General features: G+C 42.8%; 2 long non-coding RNA genes across 2 annotated transcripts in view; one reads left to right on the top strand and one right to left on the bottom strand.

Annotated features, from left to right (window-relative positions):
• LOC117938568 overlaps positions 1 to 8,890 on the bottom strand; it is a 23,158-nt gene that overhangs the window by 13,140 nt on the left and 1,128 nt on the right. The window contains exon 2 of the long non-coding RNA XR_004655431.1: positions 2,983 to 2,990. This is a non-coding gene — a long non-coding RNA (uncharacterized LOC117938568). The remainder of the gene's footprint in view (positions 1 to 2,982; positions 2,991 to 8,890) is intronic.
• The window catches only part of LOC117938575, a 5,053-nt gene continuing 1,142 nt past the window's right edge, over positions 4,980 to 8,890 (top strand). Inside the window, exons 1-2 of the long non-coding RNA XR_004655438.1 lie at positions 4,980 to 4,991; positions 5,754 to 5,759. This is a non-coding gene — a long non-coding RNA (uncharacterized LOC117938575). The remainder of the gene's footprint in view (positions 4,992 to 5,753; positions 5,760 to 8,890) is intronic.

Here is an 8,890-nt window from a genome sequence, read left to right on the forward strand (position 1 = left end):
GAAGAGAGAAGCTATTGATTTTGGATAGGGTGGATTTGGTGGCTACGAGAAGGAGTTCGGTTTTATCACTGTTTAGTTAACTGTCACTGTCATCGGTTATGACGCGTTACGCCGTAAACCGTTTAAATCTGAGCATGCGCACCTCACATCTACACTCGGCTCACATCGGGAGTGACAGGGGCTATTACTTGCTTGGGCTTGTCATGGTTGTAGTTTCAGTTGTAGTTTTTCCTGTTTCATGTGTTAATTAATTCCATGTTTTCTTGTTGTTAACTGTCTCATGTGTTCCTGAATACTCTGTGTTCCATCTTTGTGTATGTTTTCATGCTCCAGTTTTCTGTTTTACTTTGTAGTGTCTGTGTCTACTGTGTCATGTCTTATTTGACTTCCTGTCTGGTGTGTTTTCCCGCCTCTGTGATTGTCTGCCCTGTTCCACCTGTTTATCAGCCCCCATGTCACTCCCTGTGTTACTCCTCTGGACGCCTTCTGTTTGTAAGCCTTTCGATTTAAATAAATCTTTTAACTCTGCCTTGTCATCGCTACACTCTTTGCATTTTGGGTCCAAGCCTGCTATTCCTGACAGGGTTGGGAGCAACACTGTAGCAACCAAAGAGAGAGACTCATGATTTCAATGGGTTGTTGCAGTAGCTCAGTCCGTAGGAAGTTGGGTTTGAAACTGGAGGGTTTCAGGTTCAATTCGCCATACGGATCAAAGTATGGTGGTGCAATTGTAGCTGGAGAGGTTGGGTTCACCTCGTGGGCACTGCCAAGGTGCTCTTGAGCAAGGTACCAAACCCCCAACTGCTCAGGGGCAACTTTCTAAGGGCAGCCTCTGACATCTCTCCATTAGTGCATGTATAGGTACTGAGCATGTGTGTGTAGTTCAGTAATGTGTGTAATAAGTACAGAGTGAAAACATTGTAATTTCCCCTTGCAGGATTAATAAAGTACACAATATTATTATTATTAAAACATTAATTGTGATTAACATTAATTACATTAACATTGATGAATTAAATATTATTTAAACTTTCTTAAATCATGATATCAAATGGTCCCTGATAACAAAAGTAGAAGAGAAAGTAAAATGTCTCACGTGACAAGGTCCCGTCATGGTTGCTACCAGTGCTCCGACACTATCTGGAGACTAAAACAAAGCTGTGTCACTGGCTCCTTGAAGTGGGACAGTTGTCGGCACAACACCGGCAGAGCATGGTTTTTCCGCCGGAATCGCCTCTGAGGCCACTCGTCCTCATTTGCTCATCATGCTTGGTTGTCTTGCACATCTCCATCTCTTATTGGTTAAAAACAATGTCCATTACATGAGTTCAGGTGCTGGTAATTTGGTGATTATTATTGAAGTTGACAGGGAAAAGCCATACTTAAAAGATGCAATTAAAACCATGCAAGATTAAAACATGGATACGTATATAAATGTAGCTTGTTGTTACCAGTGTATTGCTGTGTGTACTCTGTCCATAGCGACCTATTATTGTTTTATATATACCAGAGAAAAAATATGAATAGTTCCGTGCAAACTGACATTTTCCCTGATTCTTTTGTTTGTGCTGTTCTCACCTCTGTTAAAGATTTCAGAACTAATCATAGCACAGAACCAGCTCTCATAAAAAGTAACTATTGACCTCAAAATAAACACTGACGCAAAGAAAATTTAAATTTTTGTACTGCTTGATCCCACTGCTGCTTTTGATACGATTGACCTTGATATTTTAATTAAAAGGCTCCACGTCTCCGTTGGCTTAGCCAGCCCTTTTCTTAACTAGCTTTCATCATGCTTGAAGGGCGGGAGTATTTTTAATAGGTAGTTTTAAATCTACAGAAAGAAAAATCTTCTCTGGGGTTCCACAGCGGTTAGTTCTTGGGCCACTGCTCTTCAATTTGTATTTTCTCCTGCTTGGTAATATCAAAGATAATCCAGTCATATGCCAATGACATAAGCCACAATCAACAACCTGATCAACTCTATGTGAAGGAGATGTGTTGAACTCTGTGAGGCAAATGGTGGTTCCACCAGATACTGACTGCTTTTTGGACTCGCCCCAATACAGTATAACTGCACATTTGAGTGCTGTTGCCAAGCTATGGCACACCTGTGTAATAACCATGCTGTGTCAGCATGTTGACATGCTACACCTGTGAGGTGGATGGATAATCTCTGCAAAGGAGAAGTGCTTATTAACACAGATTTAGACCGATTTGTGAACACTATTTGAGAAAAATAAAGCCTTTTTTGCAAATAGAAAAAGTCTTAGATCAGCTCAGAAAAAATGGGGGCAGAAACAAGTGTTGCATTTAGAATTTTGGACAGTTTGTGACTGCATATATATTAGGGGTATCTATGTTAGGGTCAGGTACCAAACCGTGTATGTTTACCGGTACCGACCGAATCACGTCAGTACTACTGAGTATCGGTTGACATAAAATCAAACAGTGCCAAACTTCAGTACCTGAGAGTAAGTGCAAGCACCGAATTACGTCGGCTCTGCAGTTGAAGTCGATGTTGAAGTCACAGAGAGTCAAAGCGATGCCGGTGAAGTGGTTCCAAGTGTGGTTACAGTATTTCAAAACTTCATGCAGACACCTTTCACTGTGATATGAGATTAATAGAGAGAAAAGAGCAGTCATGGTGCTGTTACTCTTCCTCTGAGACGAGCAGGCACAACGGTTGTTTCTATGCCCTGGGGACTGACTAACAGGCTGAAGTTTTACGGCAAGGCAACTTTATTTCTACAGCACCTTTCAGCAACAAGGTAACTCAAAGTGATTTACATAAAACATAAAAAAAGCGAAAAACGGTCATGATGAAAATAATTCAGGCTAAAATAGAATAATATACAAATACATGAATAAAGTTACAGTGAGTAAGACATTAATAATTATTTTATAACTATTTTTATGTAATTGGGCTTCAGTTTCTGTGTAGCTGCTTTCTGGAGTGAACTGCCTGATGACCTCCATTACAGCTATGTCTGAATTCAAAAGCAAACTAAAAACTATTTTCTCTTAGGTATTTGTTTAAGTACAGTGTGCGTGTGTGTGTGTGTGTGTGTGTGTGTGTGTGTGTGTGTGTGTGTCTGTGAGAGAGAGAATTTATTTGAAGCTTGTACGATCTTTTTTGATTTTGTTGATTGTCTTGTTGTGTTTATTGTATTCTTGTTCCTCTTTATTGTTGTCATTTGTTCTGATGTGTATGCAGCTTGGCAACACTAGTCAGATGTGTGCATTTCTAACCTGTTCTTCTTCTGTGGTACCATGGCTACAGTGTTAGATTGCCCTCCATTGACCATGAAAAATAACTAGTAATTAGATGTACATTTATTTGTAGTTTGCTTAATTATTTAAGTTAATTAATAAGTAGCCTACTCTGTTATAACCTACTTACTTATTACATAATTTTAACCTCTCTACTAGAACGGCAGACCTGGGAATAAAGTGTTTGCAATCATGCCAGCTATTTATTATCTCATTATTGTTGTTTGATTTTGGGTTAAAGGATTAGAAACGGCTAAATAAGTCATATTTAAGGATGCAACAGCTGCTCAAAGATCTGCTCTGGTATTACTTGGCATTTACTTGACATTTTGATGCTACACCAAGAAGAACAGGAACAATTAAAAATACATTTTCCAGGAAGTAAGATTAATGGAATGTATTTATATTTGACATGCTTTGGTAAATCTGTGTTATTTTATAAAGCTTAAGTTAACCAGGTGAAAAGTCCTTCCTCTTATTATGGTGGCTTTAACAATGAAGTTGGAATCTTTTCACAGCTTTTATATTGTTGGAGTTAAGATGCTGAGCGTTGAACACACAGTCAAAACATACGTGAAATGGTGGCTTTCCAAGCACAGAGCTTCAAGACTGCAGGTTATGTTGGAGATTATAGAGATCAACCGGTGTAAAAGCACCGCCTACTGACCAATCATTACTCAGCGTTACCGTTCCTAGAAGATCCGCTGGAGCTCGGTGCGTGGAGAGAGAGAGGTAATCTTATAAATGGTAAAACATTCAGAGACAAACAACCCCGTTAACATTACCCAATGGGTATTGTTATGAAAAGATATCGATTTTTAGTGGAGGGAATTATTTATAGGCTATATGTGTTTTACGATGCAAAAGAGTACTTATAATTGAAATGGAGTCTGGTGATACCCACCAGACGCCATTTCGTCCTTAAATTAAAAAATATAAAAACATTTAAATGTTGGCATAGTGAATTTAGCCTATGTGATTTTGCATAGGCTATATGTCACATTCTGGAGCCGTGTGTTGCCAAAGCACGCATTTGAATTATGTTTTAATATATTTATTTGCTCTCATGATGACTAACCACTGCCAGGGTAGCAACTGAAATAAAAGGCTAAAGCAACGGCAGTTCATGGAAAGTGTAATTATCATCAGATCTTGGTCCTGACTGATGGGGAACTGATATTGCTAAGCGTTGTGATTTATGTATTTACAGCGTCGTTTTTTTCTGACCGCTTTTCTTCCGATTTTAGAAAGCACAACTGTATTGTGTTTGCTTGTTAAACTGTGTCTGTGTTCTTCATGTTTGTGTAGAATTCTAGTTTGGTCATCTTATGTAAAATACGCGGCTCTGGTAGATGTTTCTGATTGGTCGTGCTGTCCAAGCACTGCCTCTTTTATGTGAACACGCTCCGCTGGATTGGGAAACCCTGGGTTGATTGAACTAGTTGTTAACCACCGTTGGGACACAGCTTTTGCAAGACTGCGCTTGTTAGGTTAGGGGAAGCCGGGAAACTGAAACATGGCACTTTGATCTGGAATCGTAGTACAGGCATCTACACTGCCGGTGGAGGACAAATAAATACAGTTATGATGGTGGAACAGAAATTTCAAGTTAAATGATTTCATTGCAACCCTTATCTCTAACAAGGTGCCTGTAGCTAAAAGCTACACACAGATACAAGGGTTCCTCACTTTGTTTGAATAAAGCCCTGTGAACTTTAGTTGCACCGATTATGAACAGAATACTGGAACAATAGTAGCTGACAGCATTAAATCCTACAGTGCAACCATTGACTTTATTACATTTCTGCTTTTAAAGAAGGGTAACAGTGGCCCTCAGACTACAAATGTTGCTTTACAATTAAACCAATTTCCCAAATGACCTATTACCATGACAACTCATTAAATCAGAGTGAGATGTGTATGAAAGCTGTTGAACGAGTTTATGTCCACGCCCGGATAACCTATCGATTGTGCGGGGACCATAGTGCTATTTGGCCAAATTATGGCAAAAACCAGCATTTGCAGCTGCAGAACCTGAATAGTCTGCAGCGCCGCTTGCTCCAGAGAGGAGGCTAGAATGAGCAGGTCGTCCAAATAAAAAGGACTCTGATGCCCCTCTTCTGTAGCGGCTGGAGCGCCGTGTCCATGCACTTGGAAGACGTGTGAGGGGGTAGTGAGTAGCGTACTGTGATGGGGTGGCAGGAGAAGGAGGACCAAGATGCAGGTTGGCGGGCAAACACAGGCTCATTTATTGGAAACAAAAGAGCAAACCACATGGGCAAAAAACAGTCTGCCAAAAGGTCACAGGGAGAACTGGGAAGGCCAAATCCATGGAACAAGGGATCACAAGGGATAACTGGACTGGAACGCTCACAGCAACAGGCTGACAGGACACAACGGAGGGACGCACAAACTGGAATGATCTAACAAGAAGCAGAGGAAACACCGGGGTAAAATACAAGAGGTAATGAGGTAATGAGGAACAGGTGAGACATCAGGTGAAACACATTAGGGTGGGGCTGGACAATCAGACAAACAAAGCAAAGCTAGACAAGACAAGACCAGACAGGAAGCTGACTAAAAAATAAAACAGGAAACAGAACATACACAAGCATGGAAACACAAGACAGAATCTACAACACCAGACTAATGGGAAAACCGGGACAAAAACACAGGGAAGGCCAAACAGGAAAAATACCCCAACAAAAACCCCAAACCATAACAGCGTACAATCAACCACGTCCCCAACTGGAAAACTGGAACTGGAAAACGGGCCCCATGGAAGGAGAACCGCGGGGGTTTCCTGTGCCCGGGAAATGATTTGGACGTGAAAGTAAGTCTCTTTCAGATCCACTGACGTAAACCATTCGTGGTGGCACACACATTCCAACACGTGCCTGATGGTGAGCATGTGGAAAAAGGGCGCTCCATAATGTATCGATTGAACTGTGACAGGTCAAGGATGGGACGCAGTCCCCCCAACTCCTTTGGGGGGAGAAAGTAGCGAGAGTAAAAAAGCCCTCCTTCTCCTCCACTGGAGGGACGCGGGAAATGGCTCCGTTTGTCAGCAGCCCGTCTAGCTCTGACGTCATTGCGTCTGACAGTGCTAGAGATGATACATACGCCTCCAACACACCCGCGAAAGGAGAAATGTGTGAAAGGAGGATGTGTGTCAAGCCAATACATGCTGCGCTGCACTCTGTCTCAGTGTTGTTCACCGGCATGGCTAGCGGGGAGCGCAGAGTTCACCCCGTCGCTGTGCGGCACAATCACACGTCTCGCCCAGCCCGTGGTAGGGCTTTTTGAAAAGCGCAGTGGCCGGTCACCGCCATGTGGGGCGGGAGCGGCCACTGGGTTAATGTGTTGATTGAGCGGCGTCATCCACAATGGGTGGGCGCACTTCCCGCTGCCGGCATAACGAGGAGGCCGTGGCGCTCCGTGTGCGGCAGCGAATACCTGTGTGCTTGTGTGGGGAACGACATGACATATGACGACATGTCATATCAGCGCGTTGTTCAGAGCAAACAAGGGCTGTTTGGTTGAGGGTAAAAAACGGCTGTTAACATGGTAGGGAGTGGCCCTCTAACATGCCGTTGTGTTTCCAACTCTCAGCCAAACAGGGACAGACGGTCCCCGCGTCCCGTCGTCGCCACCGTTGTTGCTGCTTGCTGGGTGGCTCGGGAGGCAGATTGGACCAGTCGGGGCCACTCTTATGGTCCTTCAACCTTGTCGCTGCGGAGAGTGACCGGGCCGAAAAGCCTGTCTGGAGTTAAAGGGCCGTACAGACGCCTAACTAGTGTCTAACTGCTGCGGGCAGCTGAGGCATGTGGAACCAGGTGTTTTGCTAGGCCAGTCTGCCAAGCCATGACCCTGGACAGCGCCACCGTGGGCGCCTTGATCCGGGGGAGGATGGCGGTGGGCTACGCCGTTCGTGCTGGACGCAAGGGCGGGAATGAAAATCTTCACGACTGCGCATGCGCAAAGGGATAAACCCAATTGCGTAGCCCTTAGAGGGCGAAGCCTATACGAAATAGAACTGTAGGTCTTAGCATTCTAGTCTCCCATCTGTGTGTTTGCTACAAAACCTTTCCTCGGTTCTTTACTGAAACCCTTACTGGCCTTAACAATGGCAAAGAAAATCTTACTGTGATAAAAAAAACTAATGTGTTAGATGTGGCTTGTTGTCTTAGAGTCTTTGAGTCATTCTTTTTTATGAGTAGTAATATAAATAAACCCGACGAGACATCATTTGATTAGGCTATACATTCTGATTTAAAACTTCCCTAGGAAGTTTTTTCAGGCACATTACAATGTGGTAGTTTTGAAGCTCAGGAGTAGCAGCAATAATCATGATTGAATAGTGATGACAACTGTCATAAAGCTATGGTTGTCTGATCAAGTTAGTTCACCAAGACTAACGACTGCAGCAACACAGAAGAATTGACGATGACTAATTAGCAAATCCATAATGTTTCTCTCCTCTTAAGTATCTCCCTTCAGGCTGTTTTGAATCGTTATGCAAATGGTGTTGTCAAATGTCAATTAACGTGAGCAGAAATCCTGAGATTTATTATTTTGAAGAGTTGTGTGCAGGAAGAAAGTTTCTTCTCCAACTCGTTAAAACTGTGTCAGTGACAAAGGTGGCAAAGGGGGTGTAAACTAGCATTTAGCTGCAAAAATAAAACAGCCCTGCTGTTTAGATGTTGTCACTGACCAGTAGAGGCTGCAGTGATAAGCAAAACACATGCAATTACTATGACAAATAGGAGAATGTTTGTGTGTTACAAAGGACTAGGCCTAAGGCTGAATCTCATTTCTCTATCTTCCCCTTAGTTTTGCATGTTCACGTGAGAGTAAGGGCTGTCCAATACTCATTTCGATCAAGGGGTATGGCTAAGGGCAAAGGGTAGATGCCCCTTATTTTTAAGCCAAGCCGTGAGCTTACTTGAAAGTAAGGGGTACCCAGAATACACTGCACAGCCGGCAACAATGGCAACCATTTCCACCTGAGAGACCCATAAGTATATGTAAGTTTTTTTGGCTTAAATAATTGATGAAAAAAAAAACACTCTTGTTGTGTGGTCTACACAGTATATTTTCAACCATGTTCTTAATTGAAACGTTTTTAAAAATCGCTACCTTGCTATGCTAACAATAAACGCTAATGTTAACGTTACATTGCTGATTTGGTGTCCCGCATTTCTCTGCCTTGAATGGACTCCATGCATATCTACAGTTTATCCATTATCAGAGAATTTAGTTTGATATACAAGTGCACAACACTACTTGCTTTGGAGACATTGTTACGTGCTTTATATATACCGTCCTGTAGCACACAGGAGACAGGAAGACACAACGCACCTGGTCCGCTTTATACTATATACACTCACCGGCCACTTTATTAGGTACCCCATGCTAGTAACGGGTTGGACCCCCTTTTGCCTTCAGAACTGCCTCAATTCTTCGTGGCATAGAGTCAACAAGGTGCTGGAAGCATTCCTCAGGGAGTTTGGTCAATATTGACATGATGGCATCACATAGTTGCCGCAGATTTGTCGGCTGCACATCCATGATGCGAATCTCCCGTTCCACCACATCCCAAAGATGCTCTATTGGA

Source organism: Etheostoma cragini, chromosome 23, assembly GCF_013103735.1.
Source record: "Etheostoma cragini isolate CJK2018 chromosome 23, CSU_Ecrag_1.0, whole genome shotgun sequence".
Taxonomy (NCBI): Eukaryota; Metazoa; Chordata; class Actinopteri; order Perciformes; family Percidae; genus Etheostoma; species Etheostoma cragini.